At 44.7% G+C, this 23,106-nt stretch overlaps 1 long non-coding RNA gene across 1 annotated transcript; it reads left to right on the forward strand.

The window, feature by feature from the left end:
* The first annotated feature begins 12,171 nt into the window (after positions 1 to 12,171).
* LOC106976634 (uncharacterized) lies at positions 12,172 to 20,104 on the forward strand. Its single transcript, XR_008290601.1, has 3 exons — positions 12,172 to 16,874; positions 17,379 to 17,540; positions 17,719 to 20,104. It is a non-coding gene; the product is annotated as an uncharacterized LOC106976634 (long non-coding RNA).
* The last annotated feature ends 3,002 nt before the right edge of the window (positions 20,105 to 23,106 follow it).

Raw genomic sequence — 23,106 nt, forward strand, 5'->3', positions numbered from 1 at the left:
ATTCAGTCTTGACCCTGCTGAACCGGAACTTCCATGTTCCTTAATCGCAGTATCCCTCCATCTCTGGAATCAGAGACTTCACATGCTGTTCGCTAACCACTCTTCCCTCTTCTTGGCACCTCCTTCCTCCTCCCTATCAAGATGTCTGATCTTGTTTTCCTTCTTTTAAGATGCTTTTTATTTTTGAGAGAGAGAGAGAGACAGAGACAGAGAAGTGAGCAGGGGAGGGGCCGAGAGCAAGGGAGACAGAAGATCTCATGTGGGCTCTGTGCTGACAGCTGAGAGCCTGATGCGGGGCTCAAACTCACGAACCGTGAGACCGTGACCCGAGCTGAAGTTGGACGCTCAACCAACTGAGCTACCCAGGCGTCCCAAGATGTCTGATCTTTCACCTCCTTTTTAACCTCTTCATCACACACCTGTTAACCATCCGGGCTCTACATTTCCCCACGAGACCGACCTAGGTGCTGAGCAGATCGTTCCAGTCGCTCCTCCAGTTGCCTCAACCCCCTTGCCAGGTTCGTCTCTCCCTGCCCTGCCCTCAAAACCACAGGGTGTCGTCAACCTGACCACCCACCATCTATGGATACACATCTGCTTTGCAGAGTGTGACTCGGGGTGGGGTGGGAGACACAGAATCCTGGAGATCAGTGCCACTGTACATTAATGCACTCCAGACTCTCCTACTCCAGTCTTCAGCATTGCCTGGGATCTTTGTTAGCTAGTCACCAGGTTTCTCTATTCCTTCCAGCTGCTATTTCAGCCTCTCACTTGCATACCCAAAACCTCCACAGGATCCTCTGACTCTAATCTTAACCCGTACGTTATTGAATAAATACATGGTGAGGGCTTGCTACATAGTAGGCTGTTATATTGGAATCACACCGATGAATGGGGTGGACGGTGATTTCAAAGGCAGCGAGCGTTTGGAAGGGGAAGCAGGTGGCAGGCAGGGTGCCATGGGGGGGGGATACGGAACCTGGAAACGTGGACTGTTGGGAGGGAGGTCGGAGGCGGCTTTCCTCCAGCAGGGACCCTTTGTGGCAAAGGGAACATTCAGCCAATGGGAGCAGCGTGTGTTGGGAGGCTCTGAGGTGAGAAATTGGTGAAGTCCAGTATGGTTTGGACCTTGAGCTCGAGCGGAACACGGCATGAATGAAACTCGGAGGGCCATCTTCTCATTCATTCACCAGTTACACTCTTCATTCAGATATCTTTGGAGAGCCATGTACCCGGGACGATTTTCTGTGCGAGCGATTTGAGATCTATGGTGGGTGCTGTGAGGGGCCTGTTCCGTTGAACCTCCTATTTCTGCGGGCTCTGTCCCACCTTCGCTTCCATTTCCTGTCACTTGGTTTCTTTGCCGGGGGCTCTCTCTGGCTGCTGGAGTTATTCTGCTTACATCTAGGGTGGCCCACGCATGCTGGGAAATTAAAGCTCTCTTCCCTCAGCCCCCAGATTTCCTCAAGTAGGCGGATGGACACCCCGTCCCCTTGGCCCCTGGGTGGGAAATCTCTGGTGCGTCTATTTCCCGCAGACCGACAAAGGTTCCTGGTACAATTACACAGCAGTTGCCCATGGCAGTAACTGACTTCAGTCCTCACTCTTTACTGTCTTCCTTCTCCACTCCCTTCCCCGCATTTTTTTTGGATTCCCTCCCATCTCCTCTCCTTGCATTCCCGTCCTGGTCTCAGGGTCTGCTTTTGTGAAACCCAAGTGAAGACAGTGGCGAAGGCGCTGTACCAGATTCCTGCCTTCGCGGCACGTACGTTCTGTAAAGGGTTGCGGACAAGGCAGACAGAGACACAGTATTTTCAGCTAGACTTTATGGGGCCCATCAAGTAAAATGGGATAGTAGAAAGTGACTGGCATATCAGGGAGGCAGATGTGGGGAGGGCGGGCAGCACAGATGGAGAGGTCGGAGCAGACAAGGTGGGTGAGGCTCTCAGTGGTTTTCCACTTACTGCTGCTTTTTGCGTGGCCGTGCTGTGCCAGTTCTTTCCTCCTGGCCTCGCTGTGTTCTCTGGGCTCCAGTGATACGCGTCTCCTACGGTTTTTCTTCCAGCCTTTCTGGTGATTACAACCCAAGTCCCTCGATGACCTTCCCTCCATCCATCTAAAATCCTACATGTCAGATTTTTCCGGAGGCCTTTCCTGTTCCTCTTGTACTCTCCCTTTGATGGCTTCAGCCAACACCTCGTGGGGACGATTCTCAAATTTATATCTATTGTAGATCTCTTTCCTGAATTCCAAGTCCAGATGTCCGATGTTTATTGCGTATCTCTTCCTAGATGTTTCACAGACATCCTAAACTGAAAACGTCCAAACTCCACGTTATCTCTTCTCTCCCCAGACTGGTCTTCGTCTGAAATTCCTTAAAGAGTTGTGTTGGGGAATGGCATCACCCAGGTGCAATTAGACAGCAGTCCTTTCTCTTTGTTGACTTTTGTCCCTACATCTCCAGTTGCATTACTGATCAATGTTCAGACATCATTCAGACCACTTCCTGGATTACTATGATACCTCTGAACAAACCTCTGCCCCCCCCACCCCCCCCAAGACGGTAGCCCCAGTAACAGTTCTAAAATTCAAATTTGTCGATGTCCCTGCTATGCTTAAGAGTAATCATGGGCTCCCATCTACTTCAGATAAAGTTCATCCTCCTTCATGTTAATGATCAAGATGCTACAAGGTCTTGGTCCCATCTCCCTTTCCAGCATCATCTTTGTGGCTCTTCCCCTCACACTGTTGGGTGCCTCTGTGTCACTGCATATGTTGCCTCTCCCATGCTTCAGTGCCTGGTTTATTCTAGAGCATTCTGCAGGATTCAGCAAAAGCATCACGCCTTTTAGTAAAGATGTCTTGACCATCCTGAACAGGAAGAGATTTTTCCCCTCTGAGCTCCCTTCGCTCCCTCTGTATGGGATTATCTATATATCCGTAGAGCATTTTCATGGTTGGCTCTTTGCCTTACCTCCAGGCTCCTTAAAAGCAGGTTAATGGCTTATTTGTGTCTGTATCAGTGCCCAGTCTGTGCAGATGTGCAGTTAACCTTTGTCAGATAGAGCATACTCCATGTATAGGTCCAGGACAACGTATGGGCTTGAATCTCTCCCCTAAATCATACTGTGAAAAATTCTGTTTCATACAGAGATGCAAATTGTTAAAAAAAAATCCCTCGCCCTCTTCCTTAAACCACCTGGACCTTTGCTTCCGATGACGGTGCTTCAAGAACAAAGATATCTTTACATTGACCGGCCCATTCCCTGCAGTTACCCTAGTTTATAACAGAGGGCGCTGTGGTTCAATCTTTGAATTCCTGTTATTTTTGTTCCATTTATGTGCTTATCGTCTTAGACAACAGGACGGAGAGGATGGGTTATTCAGTAATTCTTAGCTATGTTGTTTTTGAAACACGCTTTTGTTCTCCCTATCTCTATGCAAACCAACCCTCGGAGGCGGCCCATGAAAAACAAATTGAAAAAAAAAAAGCAGATTTGATAAATTTCTGCTCAACTTCCTATTTTCATTTACTTTGGATCTATGTGGGCAAAGCCTCTCGCACATTGTTCCCTCTCATACAAAGCATTGCCTGTCTCCGCAGTCAGCCCTTTATTTAAGCATTTTCTGTGTTCAGAGTGCAGAAATAAGCACCTTACATCTATTATCTTATTGAATCGGCCCAAACAAACTTAGGGAGGCTTAGCACGTGGAAACATCTGGAGGCTGAGAGAAAACACGATAAATTTGGGGAACCGATAGCAGTTCTGTGTTGCTTTTAGCGCAGGGATGGTGAGGGTGGAGGAGGGGTGTGGGGAAAGGTGGTGACGTTCTAGGGAAGCAGAGGCTACATCTTATGGTCCTTGTACCACCATGTCCAGGGGACTGGGCTTGATTCCCAGAGTAATGGAGTATGATTGGTGGCGACCTTACCAGATCCGTGCTTTACAAAGCTAGCTGTGGCTCCAGAGTAGACAGTGGACTGAAGGACCATACGACTGAAGGGAGAGAGACCAGTTATGATGACCCAGTGTTCTAAGTACAGTTGACCCTTACACAACACACAAGTTTGAACTGCATGGGTCCACTTATGTGTGGATTAAAAAAATAAATACAGTACAGTACTGTATTTTCTCTACCTTGTGTTTTTCTCAATAACGTTTTCTTTCCTCTAGCTTCCTTTATTGCAAGAACGCAACGTATAATACGTATCACCTACAAAATGTGTGTTGATTGACTGTTTATGTTATGGCTGAGGCTTCTGGTCAATGGCAGGCTATTAGTCGAGTTTTGGGGGAGGCAAAAGTTGTACACGGATTTTCAACTGGTCAGGCGGTTGGTGCCCCGAATCCTCCTGTTGTTCAACAGTCAACTGTAAATCATGACGGTGGCCTGAACAGGTGTGGTGGGATTATTGAGGGAACAGACAGTAAGGAAGTAGGAATGTAGTATAGGAAGCCAAACAGCCCTCGATATGTATCTCTCTGCCACGTATTAAAGTGACCTGACACATTTTAGGCACCTTTGCCAAATCTATTTTCTCGTCTGTAAGATGGAGTAATAGTAGCCATCTCAGGGTTCTTGAGAAGATTATGAGATAATGCATGTTTTGGTAGCGAGAATACTGGCCCTCCAGTCCCAATGCCCAGAACTTGTGATTTTGTTACCTTCTATGGCAAAAGAGACTTTGTAGGTGTGATGAAAAAGTAAGAGCCCTCGGGTGGGGAGATTATCCTGGAGTATCCAAGTGACCTCAGTCTAATCACATATGTCCTTAAGAGTGGAGAGCCTTTCCTGGCTGTGGTCAGAAAAGGGTGTGAAATGGAGATAGGCCAGAGGGATGTCTTGTTGGTGGCTTTGAAGATGGAGGAAGAAGGGGCCATGAGCCAAGGAATGTGAGTGGTTTCTAGAAGCTGGAAAGGGCAAAGAAATGGATTCTCCGCTAAAGCTTCCAGAAAGGAATGCCAGTACTTTGATTGTACTCTGGTGAGATTGGTGTTGGATTTTTGACCTGTAGAACTGTAAGGTAAGTTGCGTGTGTCTCATTAAACCTTTAAATTTGCAGTAATCTGTTACAGCAGCAATAGAAAAATAACGCCTATGCAGAGAGCTCAGCCCAGTGCTGCCTATAGCAGGCACGGAAAATAGTCAATTAGTCGGGCATGGTGACTGATTAGACATTGGGGAAGAATGGAGGATCAAGAAAGGTGCTTGGGAATCCATGCTGTTGCCATGGTCTAACGTGGGAAAAGCTGTTTTAGCAGTATGAGTGATCTCTGAGTGGACATGTTCACTAGGTGGTTGGATATGGGGTCTGGACGTTAGAAGAGAAGTCTGGGCTGTGGATTCACATTTTAGAATTAACATTGCAAAATGAATGAGACAGCTTCACTTCATACCCAGTGGATAGTCGGGGGGAAATTTATCCCTCTCCTGCCCTCTGATTCCTCAGATTGATTTCTAGGGCCTTCCATTCCGGATCGCCTAAGTCCATAGGGGGCCTGCCTATATCTTGGTCAGCCATTTTTGATTGAAACCAATGTCATAAATGTAGCCATTTGACCCAGGAAGATTCTGAAATTGGATGTTACTCTCCCTGAAGGAACGAAAACCAACCGAGGAGTTAGTTCGTATGTGAAAAGCAACGCCAGGCCCCGGACTGTGGTGCCCCTAACTGAAGGTGGCTGATAGCCGGTGGTTGCTCTGACCGATTTTTAAGGTATTTGAACATCTCTGTGGTGTCATTATTTTCCCTACTGCTTTCTCTTATCACCTGTAGTCCTGAGAGCTAGTTCTGTGGTACTGTTGCTTTGTCTTGGGTGTCAGAATACTTGTGTGACGCTCACAAGTGATTCACTGTCATAAGGATTTCCTGGCATACCTTCTCTAAGTCTAGCAACAACAGACTGACATATGAGACAGTGACGCTTCCATACTGACATGATTTCACAACTCAGAACAGAAAAGCCCCTTGGGGGGCCTGGGTGGTTCAGTCGGTTGAGCATCTGACTCTTGATTGTGGCTCAGGTCATGATCTCGGGGTCCTGGGATCAAGCCCCGTGTGGGGCTCCAGGCTGGGTGTGGGTCCTGCTTAAGATTTTCTGTCCCCCTCTCCCTCTGCCCCTCCCCACCGCTCAAAAAAAAATGGGGTGCCTGGGTGGCTCCGTCGGTGGAGTGTCCGACTTCCGCTCAGGTCACGATCTCAGGGTTTGTGAGTTTGAGCCCCACGTCGGGCTCTGTGCTGATGGCTCAGGGTCTGGAGCCTGCTTTGAATTCTGGGTTTCCCTCTCTCTCTGCCCTTCCCTCGCTCATGCTCTGTCTCTCTCTCTGCAAATAAATAAACGTTAAAAAAATCTTAAAAAAAAAAATAGAGAAGTCCCTATTATTGTCCGGCTGTTATGTGTATAAGCAGACACCTGTATGTCTCAACCATGCCGTCATGGGCACGAACCCTCCAGTTGTGCCATGGAAGTGTCTCTACTTCCCATGTCCTGCAGCAAAAGTGTCGGTCGGATGAAGCTCTTCACTAAGGCTTCGGGGGTTGTGTCCGTTCAAGGTCTGTCGCAAGAGGAGACGCCGTATCGTAATCCTAGCAGATACTGTTGGCCAGAAGTCTACACTTTGCTTCATCCTGCGCCGGGGGCATCTTACACGGACGGTTTCTTATTCTGACCACGGTTTAGCAAGAAGGGTATTCATGATGACTGTCTTTGTAACTTCATAACCAATGTTCCCCATCCCAGGTTTGCTTATTTATTTCTTTTTAAATTCTAGACAGTATTTATGGAGTGCCATCTGTGCTAGGCCCTGTGCTAGTTGAGGAAGATGTGTTTGTTGCCCCTCAAAGAGCTTGTTTTCTTTTTTGGGGGGGAGGAAGAGAGAGAGAGCTGCACACATGAGGTGAGGGAGGGGGGCAGGGAGGGAGAGAGGGAGGGAGAGAGATTCTTAAGCCGGCTCTACGCCCAGCCCAGAGCCTGACACAGGGCCCTGTCTTACAACCCTGAGATCAGGAAGTCAAGAGCTGGACGGACGTTCAACTGACTGAGCCACCCAGGCGCCCCCAAGAGCTTCTTTTCTAATGGGACAAATAGATAAGTAAACAGATACGTACTCTTTCCTGTGGTAAGTGTCACAACGGAAGGAGGCAGCTCACTATGGGGACGTGGATGGAAAACCGTAATGTCCTCTTCGTCTTCATCATGGTATTTGCCTTTCCCTGGGGAGGCCTTGTTCTAGATTGATTGTGGTTCTTCCTTCCTCTGTGTGCGAGAGGTCTTTGGGAGACACACATATGGAAAGGCAGATACAGTTTCCGGTTTCACTGTCTCCCACCTCATCGACCACTTAGTTTCCTGCCCTGCATGTCAAAGGACAGCTGTCTTCCCCCATTCAGGACAGAAGGAACAGAGGGACAATACCAAACCCTGTAACAGTCAGTATCTATTACCTGGAGGCCAAGGGACGGGCCCACAACCCTGTCGTCTCCCAGACACGGATTCGAGCCAAGAGTTGATCTCCATTGGCCCCTTGGGAACAGGTCCTCCAGAGTCTCTGAACTGGACCTTTTAGGGTAGATTTATCAGACCCCTTGCCTTGCCATTCAAGGGCCCAGCCCTTTCAAGATGCTGTTCATGAGAAAAAAGTGGGACTTCTGTCTGTTTCCACCTGGATATCCCATTCTCTGAAACCTTGGCCTTGGTTCCTATTCACAGCTACACTTTGCTTGATTTCCCTTGTGTTTTAAAGTCTTCTTCTTTGATGTCCTGTGCCCCACCTGTCCTTTTACCCACTCACTGACTTTGCCTTAAGTCTCTCAGACTGGATTTGACTGACACCGCAGTGTGTGAGTGTCAATAATTAGCAAAACCCTGATTTTGATCTCTTTTTTGCTCGTCCCACAGGCTCTGGCTACTTTTGCCAAATTCTTCTTCCCAAATATCACTTTAATTCAAGAACCTTCAAAGATTACTCATCACCACAGCAAATATTTTATTTTATTTATTTACTAAAAAAAATTTTTTTTAATGTTTATTTTTGAGAGAGACAGAGACAGAGCGTGAGCAGGGGAGGAGCAGAGAAAAAGGGAGACGGAATCTGGAACAGGCTCCAGGCTCTGAGCTATCAGCACAGAGCCTGACGTGGGGCTCGAACTCACAAACTGAGAGATCACGACCTGAGCCGAAGTTGGACGCTTAACCGACTGAGCCACCCTGGCGCCTGAACTGCAGCAAGTATTTTAAATCCTTGATCCTGCCTTCTGAAGCCAGCCTGTATTTTGGCCCTATATCCCTCCACTCCACAGTACTCCGGCCGATGCAGACCCCTTCCTGGCCTCGGCCCATTCCAGCTTCTGTGTCAGTTACTTCATGCCCCAAATATGCTTCATTCATTGTTTTCCTTCTGAAAATTCCCACATCTGCCTGGCTAACTCTTCAGACTCAGTCAAAGCCTCTCAGTACGGGGGTGCGGTCATTAATTGCCTTTTCGCAGGCTGAAGTAATGACCTCTGTTCTTCTTTTTTTTTTTAAATATGTATTTTAAGTTTATTTATTTATTTTGAGAGAGACAGGGACAGCGCAAGTTGGGGAGCGGCAGAGAAAGAGGGAGAGAGAGAAAATGGTAGAGCGACATGGGATTAGACTCATTTGGTGCATAACTCGGAGGTTGTTGGGTTGCTTTTTAAGATGCTGCGCGTAGCTTTTCCGGAAGGTGGTTCCAGAAAGAAGTTGTTGTCCTGCATGCCAGCCTCCCGGAAAGATAGGGTTGCCCTCAGAAGGGAGGCGGGCATTGTCCTTCCGGCCCAGCCGGCCGCTGGAGGTCACTGTTGTACCACAGATGTGTGCGCAAGGCGCGGCGAGGCCCTTTCCAAGTTGGCGTCTGGGAAAGGGTGAATCCGACATCCCCGGGGCAGGTCAGAAACTCCCTGGTGAAGGCATCTTGCTGTCCTGATCGAGGCCTGGCCTGCTGACCTGAAAAATGGGGCCGGGGAAGAGCTGTGTCTGAGGCAAGAGGGACAGAGGCTGGTGCAGGGGGGGCTTCTACAGTAATCGGATACGGGGAATTTCGCGTGGTCTGGAGTGCATTATCCTCCGTCTGGCGTGGGAGGGGCTGGATGCCCCTTTGGGTCAAGGCGACTTTTCTCCTGCTGCTTTTCTGGTTTGAATCTGGTTGAGGATAGGGAAGGTTATTATTGTTCTACGGGTCCGTAGAGGCTAGGGCACGCTAAATGAGTTGGGAGGGGGGTCTCCGACTCCACCCTAGGGGAGTCTGGGGATTGGAGGAGACCTTCCTTATCCTTCTGGGCTGTAACACCAGAGCCGCCAGGTAGAGGAGGGGAATGGAAACTGAGGCCTACTGCTTAGACACGCTCCACCAACGGACCTCAGTTGTGGTGTCCAGGAGAACAGCAGAGAAAGGAAAGAATGGGTATTTCTGGTGAGAAACTCTGGGCCAGGTCTTTGTATATATTTTCTCACTTAATTCTCATCATCAATGCGTTTAGTGGGTATTATTTTGCCCATCGATTACTTGACGGGATTGAGGTTTAGGGCAAACATGTGAACCCATATTTCTTTTTTTTTTAAGTTTTTAAAAATTTATTTTGAGAGAGAGAGAGAGAGAGAAAGCATGCGTGCACATGCATGAGAGGGGTCAGGGCAGAAAGAGGGAGAGACAGAATCCCAGGCAGGCTCCATGCTGCCAGTGCAGAGCCAGAAGCAGGGCTCGAACTCATGAACCATGAGATCATGACCTGAGCCAAGACCAAGAGTCTGACACTTAACCGACTGAGCCACCCAGCACCCCGAACCCATGCTTCTTGGTCTATAAAAGGCAGAGATGGTAAAGCGATTACTTGTGGGCACCTTGTGAGGATTAATCCAAGCTTGAAAACTTTGGGTCATGTAGGGGAACAGGGTCTCTGGCAGTAAGTTTTGACAATAACTCCCTTCCACATTGGTTGAGAGTAACTTCTGCTAGGAGTTGAGTATCTTCCTGATAAGTCATCGTTTGTTTATAACTTTACCCAGGCACTTCTACACATATTAACTAATTTGATCCTTATAATATCCCCGTTTTTGTGGATGAAGAATCTGCAACCTGAGATCTGAAGGCTTTGATTTGCCTAAGATCACATAGTGATAGCTATGGGATTCAAACTCAGATCTTTTTATGCCGAATGGAGCACTCTTTCTACCACACTGTTATTATACTCCTGGGTACACTTTGATGATGGGAAAATATTATACCATAGCCTAGTTAGCCACAGATGTCACTTACAGGTCATGGGGCACAACCCTTTGTTTTTAGAGATGACGGAATTTCAACCTGGAAAGATCAAGTGCCTTGCCCCAGTTCATATAGCTCTGGGGTGAAAAATGTTATCTTCCTAAGTTTGGGTTCCCAGTTTTAGTCACTAAAAATACAGGATTTCTAGTGTCGATGAGATGGGTATACTAGTCCTTAAAAATTACTCGTGACTTATCTGAAATTCAGATTTAACTGGATGTCCTGTATTTTATCTGGCAACCTTATCCTGAGTCCAAAGAGGGAAAGCTAAGCTTGCTTTGAATTTTGGAAACGAAAATATTCTGCAAAGAGCACCCGAGCACCCTAAGAAAGTAGAAAGACTCTCTATGGCTATGTTCTGGCCTTGCCAACCACAACCACTGTGAGCTGAGCTTGCCCGTATCACATCATCTGATGGGTTCATTTTTAAGGATATCTATGGAAAAGAAAAAAGAAAAACAATTACAAATCAGTTTGAAAATATAAAGGGCTTCAGGACAATTATAAAAGAAACCAGCCCCGTTAATCATACCAACTACTCAAGGGAAACCAAATCATGGAAAGAAATCCCCAAGGGGCATTGAGTGGCATACCCTTCCTAGGCATACCTGTAATCAAGATTCAAAAGGAAGACTGCTAGTTCCCTTTGGAAACTATTCTGTAATGAAATCAACCCTTCTTGGTACTTCCAGGCTAATTACTGGATTCATTCTTCTTACTCGATTTATTTCTAGGTATTTGGATATTTTTCATTGATGCTCTTTGCTATTTTACCAAAACACACAACAATAAATCGTCATAATGATTTGACCTGACCAGGTGCGGGTGCCAATTTTAGAACTGATGGTAAGGATATAAATATTAAGGGAGCGTCATGCTTCTTAAATATTTTTATGTTTAACTGTAAAGAGACTGTGTGTATTAGCATAGGGCTTGTAATGCTAAAGCTCTGTATTTATATGGTGATCTTCCCCTTTTCTGGACAGAAAAGATTGACGGTTCTTTTTTTTTGGTTTTGTTTTAAAGTTTGTTTAGTTATATTGAGAGAGAGCGAAAGAGTGCATGCACAAGTAGGAGAGGCAGAGAGAGACGGAGAGAGAAAATCCCAAGCAGGCTCTGAGCTATCAGCATGGAACCCAATGGGGGGCTCGATCCCAGGGACAGTGAGATCATGATCTGAGCCGAAACCAAGTATCAGATGCTTAAGCAAGTGAGCCACATAGGCACCCCAAATTTGCTGGTTCTAAGGTTACATGGTGATAGGGGAAACATCCATGTGGTGTTGTGCACCCTAACACTGTGTAAACATTGGCAATTTGAACTTTTTTTTTTTCCTAAATTTTTAACGTTTATTTATTTTTGAGACAGAGAGAGACAGAGCATGAACGGGGGAGGGTCAGAGAGAGAGGGAGACCCAGAATCTGAAACAGGTTCCAGGCTCTGAGCGGTCAGCACAGAGCCCAGTGCGGGGCTCGAGCTCACGGACCGCGAGATCATGACCTGAGCCGAAGTCGGAGGCTTACCGACTGAGCCACCCAGGCGCCCCGGCAATTTGAACTTTTTGCTTCCATATCAGAGCAGTGTCTTTTACCTCTCACCACCTTTCCCATTCATCCGCCATTTGTACTTCCTTCTCATCACTCATTATTTCAATGAATACTTTGTGCACACCAACTGTGAAGCATACGCTGTGGTAGGAGCTGGGGAAACGTGGGTGAAAGCCACAACCCTGTTCTCAACATGCTCACCGGCTATCAGAGGAAGAAGGCCTGTAAACAATGAAGTTGAGCAGAGTAAATATGAAAACAAAGAGGAGAGGGCAGTTAATTCTTCCCTTGGTGGTGGGGGGTGGGTGGGTAGGACAGGAGCAGAAATGTCAGAAGAACATTTACAAGGCATGAGCGTTTTGAAGGACCTAACATGTTCAGTGAGTGACAAGAAGTTTACACTGGCGGGGAGGAAAAGAAGGCTGAGTAGATAGTGGGGGTCCATGTCAGAAAGATCTTTGTCCAGGAAACGAAGGGGTTTGGATTTAATGGGAAGGCATTGGACATCTTTAGCGGGAGAGTGACAGCAGCTTGGTTTTAAAGGAAAAGACCTGTGAGAGACAAGTCTAGGATAAATGGGAGTGGGGAGAGATCAACAGAGAGGCCAGTTAGGATGTCACTGCATCCAAAGGGGTGATTTGGAACTGGTGAAGAGCTTGGGCTAGAAGACCTGGAAAGGAGGAGAATAGACTGTAATCCTTTTTTTTGACTCTTCTTATCTTCAAGTCCTGCAAAACTCAAAGCAGTAGTTGAAGTGGATGATGCTAAGTATGCTCCAATTAGAGGAAGTGTTGCCAGACTTGGGAAGGGTCCATAGAGAGCTCACAAGGAATGTTATTATGAGGATATTTCTGGAAATGTTGGTCCAGGCCCAGCTTTTCAATTATTTTTGTATTAATGGCTTGAAGATGGAAACCTTGGTCAAGGTTGTAGCTGCTAGAGAGTTGAAAGTTGATAGTTTATACACTGAATGAAAAGAATTGAATTCCAAACAGATAACTAAAATATCCAGAGATCAGCTAAAATCTAAAAAGATGAAATGTAGTAGGGGTAAATGTGAGGTGCTGCAGTTGGGTCAAAGAAATTAATGCATAATTACAGAATGGAGAAAATCTTCATTTATAAATACTTTTTTAGTGTTTATTTTTGAGAGAGAGAGAGACAGAGAATGAGCAGGGGAGGGGCAGAGAGAGAGAGGGGGAGACACAGAATCTGAAGCAGGCTCCAGTCTCTGAGCTGTCAGCACAGAGCTGACGTGGGGCTCGAACCCACGAACTGTGAGATCATGACCTGAGCTGAAGTCGGGCGCTTAACCGACTGAGCTACCCAGGCACCCCGAAAATCTTCGTTTATGAAAATGTGGAATTAAAACAATTTTTTTTAATGTTTATTTATTTTTGGAGGAGAGAGAGAGACAGAGTGTGAGTTGGGAGAGGGGGGCAGAGAGAGAGGGAGACACAGAATCTGAAGCAGGCTCCAGGCTCTGAGCTGTCAGCACAGAGCCCGTCGCGGGGCTCGAACGCACAAACCGCGAGATCATGACCTGAGCCGAAATCAGCTGCTCAACCAACTGAGCCACCCAGGCTCCCCAATAAAGGTGTGGAATTTTAAATGACGACTCATTGATATGATGTCCCTCCTTTCAAAATTAATGGTTTCTTATGCTATTGCAAAAGGTGTATGGTGTTATGGTAGGAGCTACTGTAAAAAAAATAGGTCCCTAAATCTCAGTGGTATAATATCATTGAAATTCAATTCTTGCTCAGTTAACTAACTGTCCAAGTCAGATATTCTGTGTCTTGTGTTACTTCCCTCCACATGGAGACCCACATCCTGGGGTCCTTCCATCTGGTGAACTCAGCAACTCTCTAAGCTTTGGCCTCAATGTCATTTGCATCTAGCTTGAAGAAGAGGAAAGAAAGTAGAGAGGGGACGTCTGATTCATAAAAACCTTGGCCCAGAGGCATCATAGGTAATTTCCCCTCATATTTCATTAGCAGGGGAGACTAGCAAATACAGTTCCTGGATGGGCAGCTGTTTCGAGTGACAAATCTATGGTATGGAAGTAGGAAGACACTTCTGCTGAATTGTTTGCCATCTATGGCTTTCGTGCCATCCAGAATGGAGATATTTTTAGCTTTGGCCGGTTTCCAATTCTTGGATTCGTGTCCATTGAGAATGTCCTATTTTAGGAAGGAAATTGGCAAAATGAAGTATTTGGAGGCAACTGAATAGAAGACACAAAGATCTGTGAATGTTTCTTGTAGGAAAGAGAAGACCCAGGAGGAACTCCATGGCTATCTCCAGCTATTGGAAATTTTCTGAAATGTTACTGTTCCCCTACGTTCTGTGTTTATGCTTCTCCTTTCTGTACCTGGTTCTGTTCTGTAACTGGATGATCGATATAGTCTTAAGCTCATATTATTCGTTGAGATGCTGGGTTTATTTCTCCAACTCGGTCTTTCCTCTGAGTTGACTTGTATCCAATTACTAACCATTCGTCTTAACTGGCGTTTTAAAGTGACATCAACAAATCCACATCTTCACCTCACCCTGACACCTCCAACTTGGTGTACCAGCAATTGGCTGACCAACAGTCATTCAGTTACTCAAGTTAGAAGCCAAAGAATCATCTTGGAAGTGCCATCTCTCTTTTACCATCTTCATCAAATTAATTTTCCAGGGGCATCTGGGTAGCTCAGTCAGTTAAGTGTTTGACTCTTGATTTTGGGTCAAGGCATGATCTCATGGTCATGATCTCATGGTCGTGAAATCAAGCCCGGTATCGGGCTCCGTGCTGGGCATAGAGCCTTCTTAAGATTCTCCCTCTCTTTCTGCCCCTCCCCCACTTACACTCTCTCCGTAAAAGAGGAAAACAAAGCAGTTTTCTGGGCGTGTCAATTTGATGTCATAAATATTTCTGAACTGTATCCACATTAGTACAGATTCAATTCAGGTTTTCATCATTTTTCACCTGGATAACTGAAATAACTTCTTAAATGGTTTTGCCTCTTCTACCCTTGTTTCTCTATACCGCCACGAGGATGATCTAACAAAGAGGTAAACCTGATGTTATTATTCTCTTTTTTAAACCATATCAGAGCCTCTAGGTATGACATAGAGGTAAGTCTCTATCAGGTTCTTGCCTATGCCTAACCCCATTGTATGCCACTCCTTCCTTATAGCATTCTACTTGTAGTTCCTTGAATATACCATACTATTTCCCATTTCTGTTTCACTTTTCCTGAAAATTTTCCCTTTAGAAAATTACTTCCTTGGCTAACTCTTATTTGTCTTTACAAATTCTCTTAAGACTTTCTTTAACTTCCCAAATCGGGATTAAGCGCCCCTTTCTATGCGTCCGAACACGGAGTGTACTAGTACACATCTGCCTCCCCATTACAATGTAATTATCTCTAGAGCAAGGACCCTGCCTCATGCATTCATTCATTCACTCATTCGTCGATTCATTATCTAGTACCCATCACAATGCCTGGCACACATTCAAAAATGTCTGTTGACTTGAATTGTCATGCAGAAGAGAGAACAGATTTATTTGGTCTCTGCTATCTCAAAATTCAAAGCCGCAAAGCTACATGATAGCAGATTTTGGCTTCTATTAGGTGGTAAAGCATAAAATTGGTAGGTGGCTTTGGAAAATAGTGTATTTCTTCTTGTGATGTTCGAGTAGAGGCTGGAAGGCTCACTTGATAAGGAATCATGGTAGGGATTGAAGCAGCCAATGGAGGTTGGTAACATGCCGGTACACTGTAACATTTTATAATTTTGATTCACGTTTGATTTTTTCTATAAAACAAATGTATTTTAATCATCTGAAGTGTGTTATGGAATGTAATCCATGGTTTGGGAAAATGCTTTAAAGAAGAAACCAACACAGAGATCTGTAGAAACCTGTAGAAAACCTGTAGATCTGTAGGAGACCTGGTCTAAATAATATATATTTTAATGAGCTTTGGAAAAATAGAATTTTTTTTTTGAGTCAGACTCCTCCAGCTCACTTTTCTTATGTTCATGCATATTATAAGAGCCGGGCCAAAAAGGGGGCTAAGACCTATAATTGATATGCTTTAATGAGCAATGTTTATTTTGTTATGTTACTTTCTGTACCCCAAATATCTATATATTTAGTTTCTCATAAAGGATTCAACAGAGAAAATGACTAATTGCTCAAGAGTCCACGAATACGTCCAGGGTTCTGAACTATCGCACTGATTCGATTTAGAATAATCGGACCCTTAATACTGTGACCTCGAATTGCAAGTCATTTGGTCTGGCTTTTCTGGATGGCAACATTTAGAAAGGAAACAGCATTAGGCAAATACAGTAAACATTTTCTTTTTCCAGGAAAGCGCTTTCTTTTATCTCCTGGGCCACCTATGCCTTCAGAAGCTGAAATTCCAGGAGAAATGTCGCTTTTCATTATCTAGCCTTTAAGCCTGCCAGTAAATTTTATTTTCCTAATGTCCAGGACGTTTATTTTTCTATCAGTCTTTAAGGAAGATGAACCCATTTTTCCCACAGTATGGAGGAGCATGCACTTTTATACTTTCCTTGCATGAAAACAATGTTTGGTTTTTTTGTTTCAGGTTTTTGTTTTGAACACATGTAAGCTCTTTGAGGGGAGGCATATTGCCATTATTTAAGAAAGAGCTGGGTGTGGTGGGAAGAGCACTGGATCTGGAGTTAGGACCCCAGTTTTAACTCCCGCTGGCTGTTGTCTGGGAGCTCTGCTCCCACTCACAAAATGACGTCATTGGACCAAACAGCCTTTAAGCTCCCAGCTACTCTAACATTCTGTGTTCTGAGATTTCCCATGGCACCTCCCTGATGCTTACTCATTGGGTCTGACCAACTTAAGTGAAGAAAATGACCTAAAGCTGGTGTTCAAACCCAAGGTCCTCAATTACATTTTTCACAGAGTACACTCCTCAAGAAAGAATGACGCCATTGACCGTGGATTCCCTTTCATAGACACCCCCTGCCTGCATTACTAGGATGGTTTATCAGTGATTATTAAAGGTAGGCATGGGATTCTGTTTATAACAATTACTTCCAAATTTGCCTCTCTTTCACTGGTAGCTTCCCACTCCAGTTTATCCTACAAACTACTACAAATTTAATTTTCCTACTAATTTCCTTTCATTTACCTGCTCAAAAATGCATGTGAGCTCTTGATTGTTTATGGGAAAAAACCCGCCATATTCCTAAGTATGTAGTTCAAGGCTCCATACTATGGCCCCAGTCTGTCTTTCCAAATTTATCACTGAACATACTCTATGCTTTAAACCTCTGTTCCGAGCAGAACTGAAAACTTTATTGTCGTTTCAGGGTGGGGAGATGGGAGGCCTTCCTACCTGCATGCCTTTGTTATGGAAGGCAGTCTCCCTGCTCAGACATCCCCATTCTTACTGTTTAGAAATCCATGGAAATTTCTTTAGAAATGTAATTTAAATATTTCAATTAAAATTCAATATAAAATTTAAATAGAAATACTTCCCTTTTTTTTTTTTTTTTTTTTTAGAGTCCGTTCAAATCCATTCCACTCTCTTGTCGCGGATCCCCAAAGCCCGCCATGATCGTGCTCAGTTACTATGTAGGGTCACCATCAACGTTTAGCCCTCAACGTATTTTGGATAATTATACGTTTTGCATTTTAGCAGGAACTGCCTACCAGTGCTAAGGTGTGTGTTTCTTGTTTTCTCACTGGATTAAAATCTCCTTGAAAGCAAGAGTCGAGTCTTAACCCGTATTTGGATAATCTGTGCTTACTAGTCTGTATTCCCATATTATCTCATTCAAATCACCAGTAAGGTACTGATTATATGACTTAGTGGCTGTTTACATTTCTGTCTTCGTAGGTAAGCTACGATTTTTTTCTATTGCAAGAGCAACACCACCTGTGTTTTCTCCCTAGTGGTGAGCCTCAGTGCCTGGCACATGGTAGATGTTCAATAAATGTTTGTTGAAAGAATGAGTGCAGTCAGATTTGACTTTGCCAGAAAGAGCTGACTTTGTAAGAAGTTGATAAATTGAGCTGCTTTATGATCAGTCTAAAACGTAGAAGGTGATTGCCTCTGAAAATAGGATGCATCTTTTCTTTGTTTCTTGGCATTTTTCCTATTAGGAGTAGAGCTTGAGCAGATTAAATAGGACTCAATCTCGAATCCGCAAATGACACCAAGCCTGAAATGATGCTGAGGTTGGAAGCGATTTAGTTCACTTGAATTTTATTTGGGGGATAATGTTTTCCTTCTGGGAAGGGAAATGCTAATGAAAAAATCGCCTCCCGACTACAACGCAGAAGTAATAGGAATCTGGCCAGAAATATGATCTTATGAAAATTCTCCAAGCAAAGCATCTTATACTCATGTCTGTGCCTTTGGATTGACATTCTGATGTTTGCCTTTCTCTGGTTTCCAGAGCTCAGGGTGGAGAGAGGCGCCAGGGTAACAAGCCAAATAGGTCTATTATGGGATGTCATGCTCACTGGGCATGAGTGCTGTCTCCTAGGACATTTATAGCGTTCATTACTCAGTCCAACTTTAATAACACATGGACAAGCCTGGGGCAATTTGTAAAGGATCTGAGAGTTTTTTGTTATGAAAGTCTATATTATAGAATTAGCGGGTCTCAGGATTGGACTCGATTGGAAAGATGATCTCATCAAAGGACCCATAGCTCTCTACTGGAGAAGAACTGCTTTCAATAACCCTGACATTGTAAATGGCCATGGATATTGGGGGACCATTTGTAAGACTAAGTTAACAGATGGTGACTGTTAACGTTGTAAGTTAGGATATGGGCAAAATGGCAAATGCTGATTCTACTTTTTCCCTGCAGCCAAGGGAGCTATGAAGAGGTGGGACAGGGAGTGGCCAGCCATCCTAACCTTTCTGCTATAAACCCTAGAGAGGAGCACATGAGGGGGATCAGTGATGTAAGTCAACCAAGAGAGATTCCGGTGTCTTCTAGATTAGCGTTTCTGACCTGTTCACCAGCTCACTCGGAAGACTCGATAAAATTCAAATTCAGATTCAGGAGTTCTGCGGTAGGGTCTGAGATTCTGTATTTCTAACACGGTTCCAGGTGGTGCCAATGCTGCTGATACATGAGCCACATTTTGAGTAGCAAGATTCTAGAATCTACCATCCGGGTCAGTCTGTTGGATACTGAGCCCCATGTGAACCACCTCAAATAGAGAAGAAATAGACTCCAAGCAAATAAGGATGAAAAGATTACTGAATTATAGGTGATCAAAATTAAAAAAAAAATCTGGAAGATGATCCAGTTCATTGGTTTCCGATTTTTTTATTGTTTCTTTTTTAAATTTCTTTTTGAAAATCAAAGTTACATGCGGAATCTCAATGTATGAAATGGCTCAAAGCTTTGGTGTTTCGATTAAATCTGGAACAGAAGCTTGGAGCCAACCCCTCCTCCTATGACTCTCCTCAAAGACTCCTAGTCTGTAGAACCCTAGGACTCTGAGTAGCACTGTTTGGAAACGACTGACCTTATTTATTGAATGCATTAGGAAATAATAAAATGGAACCCATATCCAAATCCTGATTGCTAGTCTGATGTTCTTTCTAATGTGCAAGGGCAACATAACTTATTACCTTGGCTTAGAAGCTAATTATCATTGATATGGGTCGTCTTTGACTATCTGAGCACTGGTCAGTCTCTGACACAATACTTGGTACTTGCTACATCACCCTTAGCTAACTGTGTGGGCTGGGGGAAGTCGCGTAGCCTTTTGGAGCCCCCATTTCTGATCTATAGAATGAAAAAAAACCCCAAAACCTACTGTGAACTTCTCTACATATATCACCAGCACAGAGTATCCAGAATCTTAGAAGGACTAAAGAAACATGCAGTGAATGCAAATGAAATGAGGGCAACAACTGTACTTGTCTTATCTACCGTCATAACCCCTCTGAATGCCTTGGCCTGTCATAAGCAGACACTCTATAAATATTTGCTAAACAAATGAAGAATGGTGATGTCATAGGCGGGAAACTGTCTTATAACTTGTAAGTGTTAGATATAAATTTAAGGGACCATTAGGCTTGTCATCATTATCAAATAAGCTCGAAACTGTCTGAGGTGCTCTGCTGGGTGTTGACAAAAGGGAGCCACATTCTCTCTGTCTCTGACATCTGGTGACTCACAACCTCTGGCAAACAACAAGGATTGGGATATAAGGGGCTCAGCGAGAGTTGGAGGGAGCCCCGGTCCTTTAAAAAGGGATGAGTAAGACGATTTTACATAATACGCAGATAATGGAAACGCGTTGCACACTGAGGAACAAGGGCAAATACATTTCGGGTGGAAAGTAGTCACAGATAATTTTGCTTTCGCACTAGGCCGCGCAAGAGATTTTGTTAGCCTTCCTCTGAGAAACTGGAGAAGGCATCATGAAAGAAGTGGCATTTGCAGCATCTTGCAATTCCCAATTCTTTTGGCAACAGGGTAAAGCATTTGTCAGAGCGGAAGTCAGACTATCATCTGGCGCGCTTCTGGGTAGAGGCCAGTCTAGAAAGCAATTGCACTTTATGTAAAGAATCGCATAGCAGACAAGTACAAACTCTGCTCCTCGTCCCGGTCTTGTTTGTTTTCCTGGGGAGCAAGACACTGGGGACACAGTGCCCAGATGGATGGCTTGGGGCTGGGCTGTGGAACGACACTCCGCAGCAGGCATCAACCGCCCCAGGATCAATTTATCTTCTTTTCTGATGTGCAAAAGCCTTGACGGAGAATATCCGCTGGTTCTGTTGGAGGAAAGAGACTTCCTGAGACATGATGTAATTTTTGCAAAGGGGAAACACATGTCGGGTCCTGCAGTACAGAACAATACCGAGGTGCTGATAGCCCTTCTGTCAGTCACATGACAGGATACAGGGTGGGTTGGGTACTGCTACCCAGGAGCCTTTGGAGCAGGGGGCTGGGGGATGGGAAAGGCAAAAGAAAAGGCTCCGAGGCTTTTTAAGTACAGGGACTCCATGAAGTTTATGAGTCAGAGAGGAATACTTTTCTGTTTTTAGTTAGAATGATCTTTGTCTTTGGCACAGAGCATCTCACACGTGTGCTGCTTTTTTTCCTCCTGATGCACAGGTACTTACAGTGTTTGCACAAAGAAAAAGTGTCAGTAGATCCACATTTTGTTTATTTCTATTGCAAAAACATTTCTTAAGTTGATTTATTTTGAGAGAGAGAGAGAGAGAGGGAGCGCACAAGCAGGGGAGGTACAGAGGGAGGGAGAGACAGAATCCCAAGCAGGCTCCAGGCCATCCGTGCAGAACCCGATGTGGGGCTCATGAGCTGTGAGATCATGACCTGAGCCGAGGTCAAGAGTGGGATGCCGAACTGACTGCGCCACCCAAGCGCAGCCTGCTAAATCTGTATTTTAAAATTCAGCAAAATAAGTGACCATTTTATCAGCATTATCATTCTTTTTAAAGCTTTTATTTATTCATTTTGAGGGCGAGAGAGAGAGAGAGCAGGGGAGGGACAGAGACAGAGGGAGACCCGGAATCCAAAGCAGATTCCAGGCTCTGAGCTGTCAGCAGAGAGCCCGACATGGGGCTTGAACTCGTGAGCTGTGAGATCATGACCTCAGATGAAGTCAGATGCTTAACCCGTTGAGCCACCCTGGCACCCCTCAGCGTATCGTTCTTGCTGAAATTTTCATGATATTACGTAACTCTTGTAGCTCTTACAGAATAGTGGGTGACCCACTGGCATGAGGACTTAAAGTACACCTTAGGTTTTACCCCGCCCCCCCACCCCCCAACACTTGAAGATTAAATACGTATCCATAAGCGGCAGGGAGAAATCAGGGCTTGCGTAGGAAGCAGAAGATTGACTAAGGTAATACCTGTGTATGTTCATTTCAGCCTCTCTCTCTAGCTGGTATCGACTTGTTGCATAGCTCTGTTTTATTTAGGTGCTGTGTACTGACAAAAGGGAAAGTCCCTCACTTTTCTTCTTTACGCAGTTATTTTTCTAGCTGCTGAGATGGTAGACACACAAGCCCTTGCTACTCAAAAGTGGATTCCTCTCAGACCAGCAGCACCAACAGCCCCTGGGGGCTTGTCAAAGTGCAGAGATCAGATTCCGCTCCAGGGGACTCACGCACACAGTCAACCTGAGAAACACTGGTGTAAGTCATATATCGTGCCGGGGGCGCCTGGGTGGCTCCGTCGGTTGAGCGTCCGACTTCGGCTCAGGTCATGATCTCGCGGTCTGTGAGTTTGAGCCCCGCATCGGGCTCTGTGTGGACAGCTCGGAGCCTGAAGCCTGTTTCAGATTCTGGGTCTCCCTCTCTCTCCGCGCCTCCCCCACTCATGCTCTGTCTCTCTCTGTCTCAGAAATAAATAAACATTAAAAAAAATCTATATCGTGAGAACATATAAGATGAAGAAATTACTTCTGGAAGGATGATAGTGGAAGACTGAGATGGGTCTTGAAAAATGGATACCTGGAAGCATGCGCAAAGCCTTGGAAGTGAGAAAACAGTGGCTTAGAGAACAGGGATCATCCAGGAGGCAAACATATTATAGGGAAGATAGGAGATGAAAGGTGAAGCTAATACATCCTCTAGGGATGAATCCCATACTAGAAGTTTGGGCTTTTGTAGTACAGATAAAAAAAATGCAATCGCCTCATGCTTACACAGCAATACTTCTGATAGGAATAGTAACACTAACAACAATATTATATTATTAAAATTAAAGTTATAGCATGTAAATTTCTATTCAGAGAGGTTTTTTTTTTTTTTTAATAAGAGCTGTTATTTCATTAAGTTTTTACAGAAACTGTGCATCACAGCGGCTATTCCTATATTCATTGAGGGGCAGATTTGTGAAGAAGTGAAGAAAATCTTTTTTTTCCCAGCACTTTGAAGGTATAGTTGCATTGTCTTCTGGCTTGCATTATTCCTGGCAAGAAGTCCATGGGATTATGTGGCTCTGGTAATGTAATGTGCATTTTTTTTCTCTGTATGCTTCGGGGCTTTTTTCTTTATTACTGGTTTTTTGTTTTTTGTTTTTTTTTTGGCAATTTGATAGTGATGTGAGTTGTTGTATTTTAAAAATCAAATTTGGAAAATTTAGCCATGACTTCTCTGCTTTTTCTCTCTCTAACTACACACGTAGTAGATACTTGAGGTTGTTCTATAGGTCACCAGGACTGTCCATTTAATTCCCGGTTCCTTTTTCCGTGTTACGCTCTAGTCTAGATAGTTTTTATTACC

The sequence above is a fragment of the Acinonyx jubatus genome, chromosome D1, assembly GCF_027475565.1.
Source record: "Acinonyx jubatus isolate Ajub_Pintada_27869175 chromosome D1, VMU_Ajub_asm_v1.0, whole genome shotgun sequence".
Classification (NCBI taxonomy): domain Eukaryota; kingdom Metazoa; phylum Chordata; class Mammalia; order Carnivora; family Felidae; genus Acinonyx; species Acinonyx jubatus.